This window comes from Saccostrea cucullata, unplaced genomic scaffold (assembly GCF_032062105.1).
Source record: "Saccostrea cucullata isolate Sc308-1 unplaced genomic scaffold, CSIRO_AGI_Scuc_v1 ctg2089, whole genome shotgun sequence".
NCBI lineage: Eukaryota > Metazoa > Mollusca > Bivalvia > Ostreida > Ostreidae > Saccostrea > Saccostrea cuccullata.
The window spans coordinates 37,396-58,675 of record NW_026922317.1 but is presented as its reverse complement, the minus strand read 5'-3'; the positions used below and the strand labels follow the sequence as shown (position 1 = coordinate 58,675).

The window sequence follows — 21,280 nt, the reverse complement described above, 5'->3', positions numbered from 1 at the left end:
ATACAGGTATACAGTGTCAAAACTGTCCGTTGGTGACCAGACTGCATGCCGCATTGTTTATCCGCCATTATTGATCTTTTCAAGGGGAGACAACTCCTGAAATCAGAGAAATTTTAGTGAAAATGAGAGTTACCTGTTCCTCTTCCAATCTCACACAAGGAAATAATTTCACTATATATATATATATAGCTTGAATTAAATTATTTAATTTATTAACTCTCAGCAGAAAATTCATGAAAGAGAAAATAAAGATTAATGCTTAAACAAAAATTTGAGATCAGAAAAAATATGCCTTATGCGGCTTTTAAGAAAGAAAATCGACAGTAAACATACCTACCCAGAAATGCACATTGGATTCACATGTTGACAAACAGCCTACACATCATCAAGGAAGTTGCATCATGCGCACCTGAAAAAAGAGTTCCTTTTAATTCAGTGGGATAATTCTGCTAAAGAAATGATGTTCCTAGTACATGAGTCCAATTTTAATACTGTAGGCCTAAAACAAATTGCCAAAAATGAAAAAAGAAAAAAAGATCGTCTTTATATATATGGAACTTCAATTGACTAAGTTCATTTTGATGCTATTTCCTTGCATAAGACCTTTAAGGAATCACTGTCTAGTAAGTGTAGTATGCCAGGGCATCAACGATAGTGGGAAACATGGGATAATTTGCATAACGGGCTAAGCCCATTATGCATAAATTACCCCATGTTTCCCACTATCGTTGATGTCCCTGGCATACTATATTAACTAGACAGTGATTCCTTATATTTCCATTTCATTGTGAAATAAAATTGTAGACTTAGACTTTGAAAATGTAGACTAATGGATTTAAATTACACGAGGACTCCCATGCCAATTTAAATACGATAGTCCTCGCCAAATCACGTCAAACACACAGACAGCCGCACGAGATTTATATGCATATTATTTGGCCTCCTTAGCATCAGACACAGAGACAGATGTGCACGAGATTTGCATGCATAGCTCCTGACCTATCGACCTGGCTGCCTAATTTACATTCTGGCAGAATTATAAAAAAATAAACTCCCCTAACTTTCAAAGAGTTATCACAGAGAAAAAAATTAGAAATGGAAATATTTAAATATAGCCACAAAATTCAAAATGTAAGTCTTTGTGACCTACTTTTTAGTTGACGTTATCTGAAGACCGAGTTTGCTAGGTATTCCTAATATGTAAAATTTTGATTCCCTACTGTGGCCCCATCCTACCCCTTAGGGTCATGATTGCATTGATTTGAACAAGAAAAATTCACCTACACTACCTGAGGATGTTTCCATATCAAAAGGATTAAACCATGGCTTTGCTTCTATCAAAAATAAGATTTTACATTATATATCTATATATATATATATTGCTGTGTAAGACTTTGATTCTCTATTGTGACAAACTTGATTCTGTACTGGATGATAATACTTCCATATCAAAATGACTGATCAAATCTTTGTTCTTGATAAAAAGATTTTTTTAAAAAAATACAGGGTATTCCTATGTACAACTTTGATCTATTGTGGCCCACCCTAATCCCCGGGGTCATGATATGAACAAACTTGAATCTACACTATGTAATAAATGTTTCACATAAGTTTAAACTTTTATGGGCCAATGAATGGTTCTTGGGAAGATTTTTGAAAGATGGCTACAAATATACATATTTCTTTATGAACTCCCCTTTAAATAGTGTGCCATTATCTGAACAAATCTTATTTAAAATTCTTACACTGACAAGATAGCCCTATTTTTTTTCAATTTAAATGTTATCAGATAGACTGTTATGTGACAGAATGTGGCCTAACGTGTGCAAGTTGTGCTAATCTGTTTGCACGGTACGAACCATGCTAACCGTACTTACAGTTTGACATATTCAAGGCACTTCCGTCTGCTAACTTTTGGTCTTAGTCAAGTTGGTGGTGATGTTAATGGAGTAATTCACACAAGTTAAATCAAGAAATTTAAACAGAATGATTTACACTTGCATGAATTATCCCTTCAATCTACTTCAGTTCTTGTTCTTACTTTCGATTTCATTCTCTTTTACATGAAAAAATATTTAGCAGAAGGTTTAATAAAGCGTTTTAATGACTTGGATCATATCACGGTGTACACTATATTTCATGCCCCCGTAATCGAACTCGAAAGGGGGGGGGGGGGGGGGGGGATTGGTCAATTACCGGTGTGATACCTATATTTCATGCCCCCGTAATCGAACTCGGGGGGGGGGGGAGGGGGGGGGAGAGAGATACAGGGTTTTTTTTTTTTAATTTATACAGGTATCATACCATTTACAAACTGCATTCTGTTTGATTTGTGTTTTATATTGTTATAAAATAAGACCTACCGAAGTTGAAAATATAGATTTTGGAATTTACTTTAAAAAAAAATGAACTTACAAATGCTCAGAAAGTTGAAAATGCGACATAAAGGGAATTATTTCTGTGTTTCTTGTTTTATTTTGAATAGTAAAACCAAATATTTTCATGGGAGGAGGTGTTATAGCGAACTACTATACGTAAGTTGTAAATCACATTTTCAAGGAAACAAACTGCACACTTCGATTTAAAAAAAAAACAACAAAACAAAACAAAACAAAAAAAAAAAAAACGTTTCCGTGTTTTGCGTGAAAATAAAAAAAAAACTAAGCTGGGCAAAATTTGTAAAAACGGGCCCATATCATTGCCGGGCGGATCCAGAGGGGGGGGGGGTCGGTGGTTGGAACCCCACCCACCCCCTTTATTTGGGAGAGAGAGAAGGAAAGAGAAAGATTTTTCTGTAATAAAGATATTTATACGTCTAATAATTTGAAGAAAAAACTCTGTCCTTTCTGTTCGCTAGATCTGTAGATTTTTGCGTATATTTGCTTTCCTTCGTGTACCTGTACCTTAACAAACCCGGCTACGGGCTCCTGACCACCCACAATTTAAGTAACATGCAAGGATCGAAGATTCTGGCGAAGTTTAATTAACTATACCATTTTTGGACCATCTTCAGAAGTAACTAACTTTTTGAAGTATGTATAAAATATTTCAATATTTCATATTCAATGACGAAGAGAAAGGTTCATGTAGAATGCAGATGGAAAGGGGGGGGGGTCTGACTGTAGCTCTCTGGTCTTTCAAAATATTTTTTCTGGGAGCTACAGTTATGCATCTAACGCAAAATAAAAGCTGATATAATTGTCTCAAAACCTCTACATCAAATAAACAATAAACAATTTGAAGGAACTGATCTTAGTCATTTTACCATGCAGGGACTATATACTAGTATATACAGGCCTGGGGCGGATCCAACAATTGTAGAAAAGGGGGGGGGGGGTCCCAGGTCGGTGTCCCCAGCATTCTTGCATAGAATCACATATAAGAAGGGGACCTCCAAAAACAATTAAGAAGCAAAAAAAAAAAAACAAACAAACAAACAAACAACCAAAAACAAGAAATGAATTAAAAAAAAAACACCTAATGTATGCACCACGTTCTAAATTGGGGGGGGGGGGGGGGGGGGCCCCAAAACCATTCCTGACACTTAAGTTTTCTGTTCGGTACATTAATTAACATTTAATGCTTGAATTTGCGTATTTTCTGGAAACAAAATGTGTGGAAGGAGCTTCCAAAACATAGCATTATTACAGAAAAATTAGATTATTCTCAGATTGTTATTTCCATGCATATCCTTGAAGTTCCTTCGTACATTTAATATTTTATTATGTAAAGTACGATTACATTATTGGATATACATTATATTATTATTCAAACGTGTACACGTACATGTCCTGAATCAAAATAATAAATTTTCCCTTCAAACAGTTAGAATAACTAGATGAATGTATATTTTTGTGTGATAAAATGTAATGACCGTGAACGCAAATTAATTTAAATTTTATTTATTACATTAGTGTTGGTAAACTCATATATCGAATGCGTGAATTGGAATAGAGAAGAATAAGTGCAGTTACATAGAAATCAGTCATACAGAAATAAGTTGCGACAATTGATTAAAAAACAAAATAAAGAAGAGTAAGTATAGTTATATAGAAATCAATGTAAACTGATCTGATAAAACTCATTCATTGAATAGGGTGGGGTCTGAGTATTATATTACTAGTATTTTGCTATGGTACATATTGTTTAAGATATTAAAGATAATTGTTGTTTGTTAGGTTTTCCTTTATTTATTTATTTCTATTTGTTTTGTTTGTCTTTTCTATTTCTTGGGAAGCCCCCCCCCCCCACCCCACCCCGGGCAAAAAAAAACCCCACAAAGTCTTTTGCAAACGTTGTTACGGTCTGTGTAACTACGGGCACCTGTCCTCACGTGTCATATCAGGGGTAGACACGTGTCAGGAAGACACCTGTCGCTGTGTATTTTTTGTATATTCTATGTGATTTGAGAGGGTTTTCTACCCAAAGGGAACACAGGGCTGTTGTCGTGCATGTACACACACAGTCTCCGCAAGATGATGATTCAATTTGTGTGGGTTTTTTTTTTAATTCAATCATTAAAAATTATTTTATAATAATTCATAAGTTACACAAGAGAACATTTTCATAAAATAACCTACATTTATTTTAAGACGTTCAATGAAAGAACAACTATTTAGAACTTAAAAGATTTCAATTTTCATTACTGATTTAAAATAAATTTATCCTCAAAATAATTTTCTTAAATACCGGTATTTCACATTATTTTGTTTTCCTCAAGAACAACCGTTACGGCTTTTGAAGTTACCCTATGCTAACTAAAGGCAATCTATAAAAAGAATTAATTGTATAGTTGTATTGTTATGCAGTTTCTGTTGATACCATTATAAAAAGATGTGAAGTTTGTCAAAACTACTACAAACATGTCTTGATCTACGTTGTCCAATATTTTATTTTAATTCGCCGACATGCTGTATTAATTTACTCTTTTTAAGAAAAAAGATGTGTGTCCTTAAATTTACAACGATAGACTCGATCAAACTACAGGCCTGTAGGAAAGTAATTTCCGTTTAGGTAACCGTGAAATATTTACTAGCATACCTTACCAGATTCCATAACGAAAAAAATTACATTAGAAGAGATACAGGGCGGGAACAGCTAACAGCCCTACAAATTAATGAATAATCAAGATGACCTTTGACACTCTCTAAGTCTCTTTCCAATGGCCTCACTAATACCCGTCGTGGCTAAAATAATGAATTACAAAAACAGACTGTTAATTTTTCCTGCCTTTGATTAGATATTAATTTTGTTCCACCTTGTGATAACTCTCCTTAAAAAAAGGTTTTTCAAACCCGTCCAGAAATTTGAAGTTTCAATAACTTTTTAGATAAAATAAGATCTTTAATATGTTTTGAGAAAATATGTCTATACACGTTTAAGAAGATCGATGTCCATCGTTCATATGCATATATGGTTATCAGGGAAGGGGGTCTAATAGATTCACTTCATTTTCATCCCTCATCCAGTCCTGTGGCTTTCGATGAATATTCAGCGAAAGCTATAGGACTGAGACTCGCAGTATCACTTTTCCGCCATTCAAAACAGCTTTCCGCGAGAAAAATCGTGCTTTCCGATGACAAATTATACAGCTTTTTCCGCTATTGTACTCTTTGCTTTCTCGTGACATATTTTAGCCACTACCTCTTTCGATCCGTTAGCAATCTAAAACCTGCCTTTTCTTTGCTCATCATCATGTTCTGTCTACTATATTCACATTATACTGAGATAGTCCAAATTACTGAAATTTATCGCCGATTATAATTGCGCAGGTAACTGAATATAACACGTTCACTCGATTATCAATTTTTCAAGAATGAAAAAAAATTATCTTGGACATGATTTCTTTTGACATTATTACACCTTTGGAATAATTGTAACAGATTTAAATTTCATAAAATATTTCTTATATGTCTCTGTTAGGAGTAAATTAATTATTTCATAATTGGTTGGGCAAGAAACCATTCCGCAATCCTAGTACCGTAATTATGTCAAGTATATAACTATTTCTTGAATGTTGAAGAAACATGGTATAATTATGAAAGGATGAAAATAATTTGGGAAAAGATTTTTTTATTATTCAATTAGATAGCAATGAATCCCTCCCCTAACATTTTACGTTGACTGACTTAGCCCTGTTGCTGTTTACCATGTTTAGGACTATCGTTGAAGTTCAGGCGTGCGTAACAGTGTATATTATACACTGTTAGTACTTCTTTAGTAATCCCAGCTAGCCCACTCGGCGCTACTCCACGTCGAACCTCACCTACAAATGTAACGTAAATTAATGTTGAATTTTTTGATGACTCCCAGCGGTGTGTTTCCGTTTTGCACATATTTTACAATTAGGTATAAAACAATAATGGTGTTAAATGTGTTTTGAATAAAATTATAGTCTGATTTTGGTTTACCTTATTTTACCTATGTATCATAAACAGAAGGAATAAATAGTAATTCAATGTAACTATATGAATATTCATTTGAAAAAAGTGAATATATTGAACATTTAATCCAACATTATAATTTAAAGAGACTGCCATTTCTAGAAAAACAAATAACACCTTTTACTATTAATGATTAATTATTTAGCATAACTTTTTATTTTGTTATTAAAGTAATAAATGAAAACTTGTAAATGCACATGATAATTTTTGTTGGTTTAATTAATACATGATGAGGATAATGAAAAACTATATATTAATTTACATCAATTCAGGTCAGAGGTGCAAGAATATGAAGTACATAATCAGAATATGAAAAGGGAGAGAAAGAAAAAAAAGAAAGAAAAACACATATGAAACATGTAATGCGAGGGGCAAAATCATGGAAGATAGACTAAATCATGTATTTTCAATAAAAAAGTTCCTCACTGTCACAATGATCCTTACTAATATTACAAAAGAGCCCAGAGGTATGTAATGTATATAATATATGCTTCATCTTCCCCCAACTTTAAAACATATATAGATAATCTAATATATACATTTGATATTGCATAAAATCGGAGGTTATATTTGACTTATAGTTGCTCGTGTATAAATATGAAAAATCAGCAGTAGTGCATTTCCGTAAATGAGGATCCCGCAGTGATTTCCAGTTTAAACTCAACGATAATATTCTACAATACAGGTCGGATTACAAATACCTTGGTGTTATATTCCATGAAAAGCCTAGTTTCTAAAATAATGCCGATACTTTGTCAAAAGCAGGTGGACGTGCTTTCGGAGGGATGGTTTCCAAAATTCGTCCATATAAAGAAATAGGGATTTCAACTTTCGAAAAAACTTTTTCTGAATTGTATAGCACCGGCAGTTTGGGACTATTGTAGTGAAATATGGGGTCTTCGAAACTATCACTGCATTGAGATGGTACAGAATCGCGCACTTCGTTACAACTATTTGGGTTCACAGATTTACACCGATTACACGGTTGGAAGCTGCCTTTCCATAGACACTGCACTAACGCTGTAACCTTGTTACAATAATTTGATATTTTGTTTCTAAGTTTTTAAATTATAATCTAAATTTATTTAAAATACAGACATACTTACATGTAATTTTAACTTTACAAACCATTGTTATCGAGAATTGTTCACAATAGGATAGAGAATATACATTTGCTTAAAATAGGACCACGCGACTTTTTGTACAAACGGCAAGTAACTATTACAATTTGACCGTGATCGAAGCTCTATATCTACGATAATTATGATTAAAGAATATTTTTTAAGATTTTGAAAGGGACAGACAAGGATGAGTATTTTACTTTTGAAATTTATACCTGTATTTCATAATGATTATATTTTTTTTACAACGAACTCAAGTCATTGCTGCTGTACATGTGACGTACGATTATTTTTTTTTAAAAGAAAAAGTCGACCTGCGAGATTTCTGCTTGTTTGATATTAGATATGATTATGAAATTACAAAATTTTAAAATTATCATTAATAACTATTTATATTTCTTATTTACGATGTCGAATTCTACTAATTTTATGATGAAAAGTAGGCCATCAAGCTGGACAGGTAATACCCATGGACTTCCTGTGTATACTGTTTGTGTATAGTGATTAGCGCTTCCCTACGGTCTGCACGACCGTCAATTCACGCATGTAAAATTTAGTCCCTCCCCTTACCTGAGAAAACCGTACGGTTAAAAATCTCGGCCTTTAACAAATTTTCCTAGGCAGACGTCAAAATATTTAACGTTATACCTTTCATACATGCACAGGCAATCTCTGTTGTATAAAAAACGCCATGCTTAATATCTGTGTATATATTTCATATATTTTGTTAAAAGTGACATAAAGGTCCGATGGGCCGGGTGTGTGGATATTAATTGCATGTTTTACATGTTTTTCATTGTACTGTATAACACATGTCACTATAATAAACAATTTACTTACTTACATACATATTTTTGGGAGGGGGTGGGTCACTATACTTGAGATATCATGAATTACAGTAATCTGCAATGGGTACTAAAAAAACAGTCGAATGTCAACGCCAGTTTTTACTTGATTTTAACTGAATAATTAGCTCAAAATTTCGTAGAACTAAAGTAACCTTATGCTTAATATGTTTATGCTCAACATGTTATGCAGTAAAAACTGTTTTTATTGAATGTTCACCATTGTTTTACACTTCTGATATTTTCATATCAGCTACCACAAAATGTACAATTTTGCGTGACAGTATGCTGCATGTATACACAAATGTATAATAAACAGGAAATGACTCGTGTCATGATCAGTCGGTGAATTCTTGAATTTATGTGTATATCATCGTTTGGGCTGAAACTCCGATAGGTGTGAGAATATCCCTATGACCAATATATTTTCAAAGGTGTGAAACCTGAATTTGAAACCCCTGATTTGATTGACAGGTCAGCTACCTGTGCTACATAATAATCTGAATTTTGCATGCTTTGAAGACACATGCGTCAAACACTTTCGTGTACATGTACCCGCCTTGTAAACACTCGGAAAAACTGATAGAGTTTGCAGGGACCCATATGTTTTCTAATTATTTTCATTTATTCCTTTTGTGAAATGGAATTGCTTTTTAATAAAATTTAAAGCATAAACTATATAATTTAAATATAGAGACAAAAAATAAAAAATAAAAATAAAAAACCGAAATCGCTGATTTCTCGGAAATACGGCCGATCATGGGCATGTGCTGATTTTGAATAAAAAAAAATGCCACTTAGATAAGGAGTATAATCCGTGCTAGAAATTCATCTTATATGATTTTTTGATAGATAATTAAAGGTTTTGATCTAAAATATGCGATAGCATTAGAGATATGATTAATTAAAGCCGCAGAACTGTATAGCTTTATGGTTTTATATAATATTAAGATTTTACCATAAAGCTACAGGTCCCAGAATGAAGAAAAAAATTTTTTTTTCGCAGTCTGTCAATTGAGACAATCTATCCACTATCCAACATAAGTACATTATCTATCTTTCTCCCAATAGTTCTAGACACATTAAAAAATATATTTTCAATGAAAATTTTGTTGGTTTTTATTTCTCTAAAATCATATTAGTTTATGATTTTTCTAAATGTTAAAAGATTGAAGTGTCATTTATCATGAATGCACCCATCATCACATTATTAAAACTCAGAGAAATAAGGTATTGTGAAATTTTTCCCTTAAATGGTCATGTCTTTTTTTTTTTAAATGAAAGATGACATTTGGTGTTGTTTTTTGGATAAACCAAATTGAATGATCTTTCTTAATATAGAAAAATAAATTCTCAGAAAGCAAAAAATATAATAAATTCAAAATTGCTTTAATTTTATAAACCATGTTTTAAACTCAATAAATTGATAATGGTTTATTCTCTTAAATGACCATATATTTTTTCTTTTGTAATGAAGGATGACAACTTTGATGTTGCTTTCTTGTCAAAGCATGATCTTTCTAAATATTAAAAGATTTAAATTAAAAAAAGCCAAAAAAAAAAAAAAATTGTTTCAAAGAATGCTTCCAACATCATGTTGAACGGTGTAAATCGATAATGGTGTGTTCCCTTAAATGGCCATATCTTATTTATTTTTAAACAAATGAAGACAAATGTGGTATTATTTTTCTTGTTAAAGCATGATCTTTCTAAATATTAAAAGATTTCAAGTCAAAAAGCCAAAAAATGAAAAATTATTTACAAGAATGCTTCCATTATCATGTTGAATGGAGTAAATCGATAATGGTGTGTTCCCTTAAATGGCCATATCTTTTTTATTTTCAAATAAATGAAAACAAATTTGGTATTATTTTTCTTGTTAAAGCATGATCTTTCTAAATATTAAAAGATTTCAAGTCAAAAAGCCAAAAAATGAAAAATTATTTACAAGAATGCTTCCATTATCATGTTGAATGGAGTAAATCGATAATGGTGTGTTCCCTTAAATGGCCATATCTTTTTTATTTTCAAATAAATGAAAACAAATTTGGTATTATTTTTCTTGTTAAAGCATGATCTTTCTAAATATTAAAAGATTTCAGGTCAAAAAGCCAAAAAAAAAAAAAATTATTTCCAAGAATGCTTCCATTATCATGTTGAATGGTGTAAATCGATAATGGTGTGTTCCCTTAAATGGCCATATTTTTTTTTATTTTCAAATAAATGAAAACAAATTTGGTATTATTATGTCTCCCCTTCCGAAGGGGAGACATATTGTTTTTGTCGATTTTCTTATTCTTCTTATTAGGGTCTTCCGCTTCCTTCGGAAGACCCTACTGTTATTCTACTGTTTCTTATTATTATTTTTTTTTTTTCCCGCTCGATTTTTGACAGGCGATTTCTCAAAGACCTTTGGACTGATTTTTATGAAACTTTCAGGTTAGATACCTTGTAATTAAACCTATTTACACCTGTTTTCAATTTTTTGATGCATGCCTTTAATCGTGAGTTATTGCCCTTTAATTGATAATTTTGATGTCTCGTTTCCACTAAAAATCTCAAGAACGACGTAAGATATTTACACGAAAGTTGGAGAACTTGTAGCCAATACATTGTAGATGTGCAGAACGATAAAATTATTAGCTGATTTCCTAAAGTTTGGAAGCTATAAAACGGCAAATTTTAGTAATTTTTTTTCTTGAATTTTTGCTACTTTTTGTGTAATAACTTTTGAACCGAGAATAATTTGGTAAGAAATATAGAACAAAAGTTGTGTGTAATTACGAGAGCTTTCATATTAGATTAATGAAAAGGGGCTGGCCCCTATAATTAGGGGTTAATAGCTCATACACGTTTTTTCTGATAGCTTAAAATATTGGTATATTATGAAAAAGTTTGACTGAAATAATTTCGAACTTATAAAATCTTGTCATTTGATATAAAAAGAAATAAACTTCCAGCTATATTTAATTGTTTTTTATATAAAACAAGTACATGTATGTGAGAAACCTTTCAGGAACAAGTTGTCTACTATATCCAGCCAAGCCTTTACTGCATACATGTGCACATTTTTAGTTGATGCATCTAAAAGATATAGTTTTGATTCGGTGTTTCTTTGTTTTCTTTTTATTCAAATGATTTTAAAATGTGATAATGTACACAACAATAATTAGTACCTAGTTTAGAGGATTTTTTCGCGCTTGTTTGTAAACAACGCGCGGCATTGTGGGAAATAGGAAGGTACTAAAGACGCTATGTACTAAACACTGATTTGACCTGATTCAAATTTGTCTGTAAATGTTCCAAACAGTTGAATTTTTGTATAGCATATGCCTCGAAGTCATAAAGTCTGTACATAAGTAATTTAAAATACTCAATATTACCATTTAATTAAAATTAAAACGTCAGGTAAATATCAGGTCTCTAGTATATCCCGTTTTTAGTGTGCCCCTTCGAGTCGACGTCGGACACATGTTTGTCATGGTTTACAAACTGAAAATAGAATGATTTGTGAAGTTGAACATTTTCTCACAAAGAATCCGTTTGTAGACATGCACACTCATTTAATCTGGAGCTACGAAGTACTTTGTCACTTCTCTGGAACATTATTCTATTAAGCAGAATTATCCCGATTCATATATTCTAAGAATCTTGTGTGAATTGTTTACGAGGAAATTCTGACTGTCACATTAACAAGGATGAACACTCTTGACTCTGCTCCGGATTCCCCAGTGGATAATTGTATCGAGTGATGAAAGAGCTGACGGCGACATTTTAATGTATGATTGGCTTGGACCATTGGAATGAAGGTTAGAATATTTTTATTACTTAAAATTTACACTACTGATTACATGACAGTGATGTACATTGATGTTATTAGAAATACACAGACACACTTATATATTATCTGTTTTACAGTTCAGAAGCTGTCTGTTTGCCTTGTAAATCCCCACAGCTTTATATTTTATTTTTTTTTTAAATTTGAGGATGTAATTTCAACAGTCCTACTATCTATCATAGTGATCATACTCTATAATTCAAACTGCACCTACTGTTACAGAATATATTCAACTAATTGGGAAGTTTCTAGTATGCCGGTCCCCAGAATCACGCGATTGCGCATGAGCAGTTATTTCCCTTGCCGTTGCTATGCAGAATGTAAACAAACCGCAATTTCCCACTCGCTTCAACAAAACGCATCCGATCGAGTGATTAGGGTTAGGTTGTTTATTTTTTTTAATTGTCTTTTTTAATAAATCCACTCTGTATTCTTTAATTCTGACTTAGGGCTTATTTATGTAATTTTTGCTTACAAAAGCCACTATGTGTGCGCATGTGCCTTTTGTGATAAGAAACTTGCATGTATCAGTCTGTCGAATTGTGCCGATATCTTACACTTTGGCTTAGTTCATGAAATTTTTGCTTTACAAAGGAAAGATTAAGAAATGAAAGTTCGGGTAAATCAACTCAATTTTTGAAACATGACGATTTTAGCGCTGAGTTTAGGCAAGTTATTGTAAAAGCGACTTACCGTTAACTGCAGCTCTGTATCCTGACCTCCTAATCATGTCCAAATAGGCCCCTTATTCATAAATTTTATCTTTTCAAATCGATAATGATGCACAATTCAATCCATCGATGACTAGTAATTAGCTAACATTTGTTAAATCCCTGTATTTCTCACAAAAATCACGCAATTTTAATAGCATTGCACTTTGAGTCCTATCAGGCATTTCTTCATTACGTCAAAACACAAGTGACGCATCTCATGAATATTTATGAGATTACGTCAAAAATTGATCATGTGACTACATTCCTAAACAACGCAAGATGGAGATATACTTCCTAAACATGTACGTTATTTTACAAAATCTTTTAATTCTCATTTAAAAAACTGTGTTTAAAAACCAGTTTTTTAAACCCAATTTTTCACAAGGAACACGAATTTTGGGTCAAATTTGCAATTTGTGGTTTCTTTTTCGATTTTGTCGATCGCTCACGCGATCGTCTATATATTGTATACCGCCTTCGGCGGCACCTATTTTAGCGCCATATTTATGGGGACCGGTATACTAGAAGTGTTCCATTTAATTATATATTGACAGTGTGACTGTAAGGGTGAGGGCAGATACTTATTTAGTTTTAATTTAGATTGTGCTTGTCAAGCCGCATTTGACATTTGGTGCATCCATGCTCAATGTTCACACTGAGAGTTTATTCAAATGTTTAATTCGAATGAATTCACTGCTCGTTAAATTACTTCCCATTAGCTCCATGTGAACATGAGTAAGGATAGCTAATTCAAATTAAATAGAAATGAATTTTGAATGTAGCTTAAACATGTTAAAGAAGCTAAGCACTGTGTGTCCAAAGTATACTGCGGAAAAATTGTGTGGAGCAATGTGCAAGTCACAATCTTCTTTTGCCAAGGTGTTATCATAAGAGCTCGCATTATGGGCAGGGATTTGTGCTGCTGTCTGGACTCGCTATAAATAGATGTTCTCAAAAAGTCTTAATTACTTAATATCATACTTTACTGACAAAAAAGGACAAAAATTGCAAAAGAAATTTGTTTTAAAAAATTGTGATAATAGAAAGTTTGCTTTTTTTGTTTGATAAGACTGCTGTAATGGTTTAATGTTTGTTTATTTGCCTTAATCATACATTTTTCAGTCATTTCATGGTGCCACCACTTGGGATGGTATTAGCTGCAAATATAGACTTGTACTCAGCACTTATTGCCTTTAAGAAGTATGAGATCCATTTTGTGCTAACACCTACCGTGACACAGAATCTTGGTGTATGCAGTCTCATAGGAGTAACCTGTCTAAAGCATTTAGCAAATGAAATTGGAACCTGCGACGTAAGGTTCAGCTTCTTATTGATACTTTGATTTATAATATTTATTTGAGAATTTCACTCATTCACATACTTAGAGATGTTAACGTTGATATATATTGTTGAATAGCATCAATTTAGACCTTTAATTAGCTAAGTAAACATGTACTGTGAGGTTTTTAAGGTCTCATTCATTTTATATGCCAGATGCATGTTAAGGAACATTACTGCATAAATGTTTTTGTCTTAAATTTGAAGCTTTTTACTAATATAGAGATATGTTAGTTTTAAACCTCTTCAAATTAGGGTAGACCTTTACTTTAAACTCAGCAATGTGAGTGTGTTGTGTGAACTTGTGTTAGCGAGACAGTGTGTTGTATGAATTTGTGTTAGCAAGGCAGTGTGTTTTGTGAACTTAATTGTGTTAGCTTGACAGTGGGTTGTGTGAATTCTTGTTAGCTTGACAATGTATCGCGTAAACTCGTGTTAGCGGGACAGCGTGTTGTGTAAAATCGTGTATAAAGTGTAAATGTGACAGTGTGTTGTGTAAACTCGTGTTAGCTAGACAGAGTGTTGATTGAACTCGTATTAGCGAGACTTCGTGTTGTGTAAACTGGTGTTAGTGAGACTGCGTGTTGTGTAAACTCGTGGTAGCGAGACTGCGTGTTGTGTAAACTCATGTTAGCGAGACAGCGTGTTGTGCATATTCTTATTAACGAGACATCATGTTGTGTGAATTCGTGTTAGCGTGACAGTGTGTTGTGTGAACTTGTTATCCTGAAAATTTGTAGTGTGAACTGGTGTTAGAGAGATAGTGTGTTGTGTGAACTCGTGTTAGCAAGATTGCATATTGTGTGAACTCGTGTTAGCCAGACTGCGTGTTATGTGAACTCGTGTTAGCGATATTGCATGTTTTTTGAATTTGTGTTAGCGTGACAGTGTGTTGTGTGAACTCGTGTTAGCCTGACAGTGTGTTGTGTGAAATGGCATTAGGATGACAGTGTGTTGTGTGAAATGGTATTAGGATGACAGTGTGTTATCGCAACAGCGTTTGGTGCGAACTTGTGTTAGTGAATAGTGAGACAGCCTGTTTTGAGAATTCGTGTTAGCGTGACAGTGTGTTGTGTGAACTCGTGTTAGCCTGACAGTGTGTTGTGTGAAATGGTATTAGAATGACAGTGTGTTGTGTGAAATGGTATTAGGATGACAGTGTGTTATCGCAACAGCATTTGGTGCGAACTTGTGTTAGTGAATAGTGAGACAGCCTGTTTTGTGACTTTGTGTTAGCGTGACAGTGTATTGTGTAAACTCGTGTTAGCGTGACAGTGTATTGTGTAAACTCGTGTTAGTGAGACTGCGTGTTGTGTAAACTCATGTTAGCGTGACAGTGTGTTGTGTGAATTCATCTAAGCGTGACAGTGTGTTGCGTGTACTTGTGTTAGCTAGACAGTGTGTTGTATGAACTCGTATTAGCGAGACTGCGTGTTGTGTAAAACTTGTGTTAGCAAGACAGCGTGTTGTGTGAACTTGTGTTAGTGAGACAGCGTGTTTGTGAATTTGTGTTAGCATGATAGTGTGTTGTGTGAACTCGTGTTAGCGAGATTGCATATTGTGTGAACTCGTGTTAGCCAGACTGCGTGTTATGTGAACTCCTGTTAGCGATATTGCATGTTTTTTGAATTTGTGTTAGCGTGACAGTGTGTTGTGTGAACTCGTGTTAGCCTGACAGTGTGTTGTGTGAAATGGTATTAGGATGACAGTGTGTTGTGTGAAATGGTATTAGGATGACAGTGTGTTATCGCAACAGTGTTTGGTGCGAACTTGTGTTAGTGAATAGTGAGACAGCCTGTTTTGTGAATTCATGTTAGTGTGACAGTGTGTTGTGTTAACTCGTGTTAGCCTGACAGTGTGTTGTGTGAAATGGTATTAGAATGACAGTGTGTTGTGTGAAATGGTATTAGGATGACAGTGTGTTATCGCAACAGCATTTGGTGCGAACTTGTGTTAGTGAATAGTGAGACAGCCTGTTTTGTGACTTTGTGTTAGCGTGACAGTGTATTGTGTAAACTCGTGTTAGCGTGACAGTGTATTGTGTAAACTCGTGTTAGTGAGACTGCGTGTTGTGTAAACTCATGTTAGCGTGACAGTGTGTTGTGTGAATTCATCTAAGCGTGACAGTGTGTTGCGTGTACTTGTGTTAGCTAGACAGTGTGTTGTATGAACTCGTATTAGCGAGACTGCGTGTTGTGTAAAACTTGTGTTAGCAAGACAGCGTGTTGTGTGAACTTGTGTTAGTGAGACAGCGTGTTTGTGAATTTGTGTTAGCATGATAGTGTGTTGTGTGAACTCGTGTTAGCGAGATTGCATATTGTGTGAACTTGTGTTAGCCAGACTGCGTGTTATGTGAACTCGTGTTAGCGATATTGCATGTTTTTTGAATTTGTGTTAGCGTGACAGTGTGTTGTGTGAACTCGTGTTAGCCTGACAGTGTGTTGTGTGAAATGGTATTAGGATGACAGTGTGTTGTGTGAAATGGTATTAGGATGACAGTGTGTTATCGCAACAGTGTTTGGTGCGAACTTCTGTTAGTGAATAGTGAGACAGCCTGTTTTGTGAATTCGTGTTAGTGTGACAGTGTGTTGTGTGAACTCGTGTTAGCCTGACAGTGTGTTGTGTGAAATGGTATTAGAATGACAGTGTGTTGTGTGAAATGGTATTAGGATGACAGTGTGTTATCGCAACAGCATTTGGTGCGAACTTGTGTTAGTGAATAGTGAGACAGCCTGTTTTGTGACTTTGTGTTAGCGTGACAGTGTATTGTGTAAACTCGTGTTAGCGTGACAGTGTATTGTGTAAACTCGTGTTAGTGAGACTGCCTGTTGTGTAAACTCATGTTAGCGTGACAGTGTGTTGTGTGAATTCATCTAAGCGTGACAGTGTGTTGCGTGTACTTGTGTTAGCTAGACAGTGTGTTGTATGAACTCGTATTAGCGAGACTACGTGTTGTGTAAAACTTGTGTTAGCAAGACAGCGTGTTGTGTGAACTTGTGTTAGTGAGACAGCGTGTTTGTGAATTTGTGTTAGCATGATAGTGTGTTGTGTGAACTCGTGTTAGCCTGATATTTTGTTGTGTGAAATTGTATTAGCGTGACAGTGTGTTGTGTGTTAGTGTGACAGCGTGTGGTGCGAACTTGTGTTAGTGCGAAAGTGTTTTTCAGTGTTGTGATGGCGAGCTGTGTGATAGCCTAATGGCGTCTTTTGTGTCGGTAAGATGGCACGCTTTTATGAAAGTGCTATTGAGCTTTAGCAAGTGGCCCTATCTGGACACGCCTTATTATAATTGATCAGTTCTCAGATATACAGTGAATTACCGGTATTATTGTTACCATGAAATCAGCATTTACAGTTGCAATTACCTAGTTAGTAATCATAAGATATTAGTTTGCCAGTTTTAAAATTATGGTGTTCCAATGATGTGAAGTTGCAGTGTGTTAGCATGTTAATTTCAACAGACTGCCACTCCAATGCAGCTTTAAACAACATGCTGCTGTGTTTACACAAAACAAAATATCATGCAAACACAACTCTAAACAATCTGTTGAGTGTTAGCTTCACTGCATGTTGGATTCAGTGTGCTGGCATATTACCACTGACGTACATGCTAGCACATTGTCACCTCGTGCTAGTATGTTGTCATAAATACTCTAGCACATTATCCTAAACCCACTAGTGCATGATTACTTTGCACTTGTATGTTGTCTTATTAGGGGATAGCATAAATGACTGCCTTAATTGGTGTAAACTTCTTTTAATTGATAAAAGAGTACATTAAAATTTACAAATTATACACAGAAAATGTGACAATATCTTATCTCTCAATTTGATAATCTAATTTATAATCTCATGAATTGCACTTTTTATTAGTAAAAGAATTATAAATTAAAAAATTTCAATTTCTTTTGGATAGGTGTAACTCATCTGAATACTGAATTTTGATACCAAGCATGACCATGATTTGCCAGAAGATCATCTGTTTGGATGTGACATGGAATAAACAGCATAGTGAAAATAAGTCAAGTTTTGGTTTGTGAAGACAATTTTTAAACACACTGTGTATCATTTTTAAATTTTGATTTGACAACATAAATCCACAAATATGAACATATCAATTGCTCTCAGTTTTTTTCAAGTGAAATAGTTCTTGTAACAGAAATACATGTACCAGTAATTACATTGGAATAAATGTTATTTCTAAATATAATAATATTTTGTTTGTGTAGCATGTTGACCTCTTTATTAAGGTCTTCCCTTTCAAAGTTTAGACTTACTTATTCTAATGATTAAGATAGATCCTCTGTCTTCAGCAGGAATATAAGATCTTGTAATACATGTATGTGTATTTTTTACAGAATAATGTAAAAAAAAAATTGTTGTTTTGGCACATACAACTAATTAAAGGCATAAACATGTGTATGATTCCAAGGAATTCAGTACATAGGGCATGTACATGTAGTTTTCTAAAACAAGATTGAAGATATGTCCAGTCGCATTTCAATGTCAACTCCAAAACTGTGCCTGTTGCATACTTATTAGCCCATCTGAGCTAAAGGAACCAGTAAATTTTTTAAAAACATAATTTTATCCATTATCATCATTGTCTAAAATTTCACAATATCATTTTCCAGAACCAAAGTGAAAATTGGCACAGAGCATCCTTAGTGTAGGGGATTCAAATTGTTCTTATGCAGGGCAATACCTTCAAAGAGATTTGTTTCTTTAATGCTGTAAATGTATTATATTTAGCTTGTACAATATTTGGTGGAAATTGACTTTTGAATAAGTTAGCCTAGATATTCTTATTTATGTTTATGTACAAGACTTTTAGCTTTGTACTTGATTTAGTGATTGCTGCATTCCGCCAAAGCCGCTAAAAAAGAATACACAGACATATGTAAAATGTTCATAATATACCTTTCAGAGAATTTTACACTCCTATTGAGGTACCACCAGTTGCTAGTGGAAAGCTTCAAATTCGAAACATACACAACACATTTCTGTGCGTTTATTATAAAAGTATTGTTCTACTTACTGATTGCAACTAATGAAGATTGTTCATCATTATTGTAAATACATTTGGATTTTTTGAATTATTATATAATTTGTTTATTTTATTTACCTAGTTATATTGTATATTAAATGATTTTAAAGCCATTTTTAAGATGGTAATGTAGCAAAACACTTATGTTTCTGTAGTATGACACGTTTCACAAACATAATTGCAACAAACATGATATATCCGATATCAAAAGTCATAAAATTGGAAGTTAAACTGTTGTGGATACGATTTCAAGAATGCTGTTAGAGAGAGTACCCTTTAGACCTCATGCTCACACCAAATTAAAGAATTCAAGTAAGGGTTTTTGAGACAAATCGAAAAAGAGAATGTTAGCAAAGTTGACAATCTAGACAGAAACATTGAATCTTTTGCTTATCGCTAGGAAGGAAGACCCACTCGTTGCAAAGCAACGAGCTTTGCTCTAGTTCTTCTTATTAAGGTCTTCCGTCTTCAGCGGAAGACCTTTCTGTTATTCTTAGGTTTCTTTTTCACTTTTATTATTGTTTTTTTTCTTACCGATTTTGTGCACGCGATTTCTCGAAAACGGCTTGATGAATTTTCATGAAACTTTCAGGACTTATGTATCATCACTTGAACCTTATGCGTTTTTTTTCTTTTTTGATGACGTCACTTCCGGTCTGAGATATTGCCGATTTTATTAATTTTAAAGGGTCAGGTTGTCCAGAGTTTTTCTGGAAAATGGGTTAAGATAGAAGTATGAAACTTTCAGGTATGATAGATCTAGGTCTGTAGATGTGCCTTTCGCATTTTGCTTTTTCCGGAAACGCCGCACGTCGGCGCTCGCTATGGTCCGAAAATAGTCCTGTCGTGAATTTAAAAATTTCTAACACCTTTTCTTCCATACTTTTTTACCTAGAAATATTTTGTTAAAACATATAGAACAAAAGAAGTGTGGAATTTAAAGATCTTTCAAATGGTATCTCGAAAAAGGGGCTGGCCCTTAAAATTAAGGGCTTAGAGGGGCCGAACTTTTTTTCTCTATATCTCAAAAAGTATTGAGAATTTGTAATACGTCAAAGACGCAAAGTTGTTCAAAATGTCAAGCTTAATCTACTGGGATCGTCAAAATGCGTCCGGCGACGTCACTTCCGGCAAAACCGGAAGTAGTCGAAAAACGCGTATTTTTGACGTTCTTGACAAGTTTTTAGTTAACATATGTCACTGGGAGCTTAAAAAATAAATTTTCCGTCCGTCGTCGTCACTTCCGGTCAAACCGGAAGTAGCAAAAAATTGCTTATTTTTGCATTAATTAACTAAGCTTTAGATGATTCAACCCATTTTTGGGCGTTATATCTCATTTTTGCTAAAATTGAAAACTACTTCCGGTCAGACAGGACGGAAGACCTACTCGTTGCTTTGCAACGAGCTTTGCTCTAGTTCTTCTTATTCTTCTTCATCCAAATTTTGTCCAGGCCGTAACTCGAATACCCTTTGGCCTGAAGACTTCATACTTGGAACATAAATAGATGACCTCAAGACGGAGTGCACGCCACTAAAATTTTTTGACCTTGATCCTTTTATAAGGTCAAGGTCAAACTTTTACATAAAAATACATTTAGGCCATAGCTTCAGTACCCTTTAATACTAAGGCTTCAAACTTGTAACATAGAGAGAAGACTTTAAATACAAGATGCACTGGATAAGAACTTTGACCTTCACCCCTTTATTTATAAGGTCAAGGTCAAACTTTTACATAAAAATAGAGTCTAGGCCATAGCTTGAGTACCCTTTAATACTAAGGCTTCAAACTTGTCACATAGAAAGAAGACATTAAATACAAGATGCACTGGATTAGAACTTTGACCTTCACCCCTTTCTTTCTTCAAGGTCAAATAAGAGAAAAACATGATTTGACCATTAATTTGAATACCCATGGACCTGAATACTTCATACTTG

At 34.0% G+C, this 21,280-nt stretch overlaps 1 long non-coding RNA gene across 1 annotated transcript; it reads left to right on the top strand.

Annotated features, from left to right (window-relative positions):
* Positions 1-11,725: 11,725 nt before the first annotated feature.
* On the top strand, positions 11,726-18,466 carry LOC134261589 (uncharacterized). The gene is made up of 3 exons (XR_009990845.1): positions 11,726-12,218; positions 14,083-14,272; positions 18,215-18,466. It is a non-coding gene; the product is annotated as an uncharacterized LOC134261589 (long non-coding RNA).
* The last annotated feature ends 2,814 nt before the right edge of the window (positions 18,467-21,280 follow it).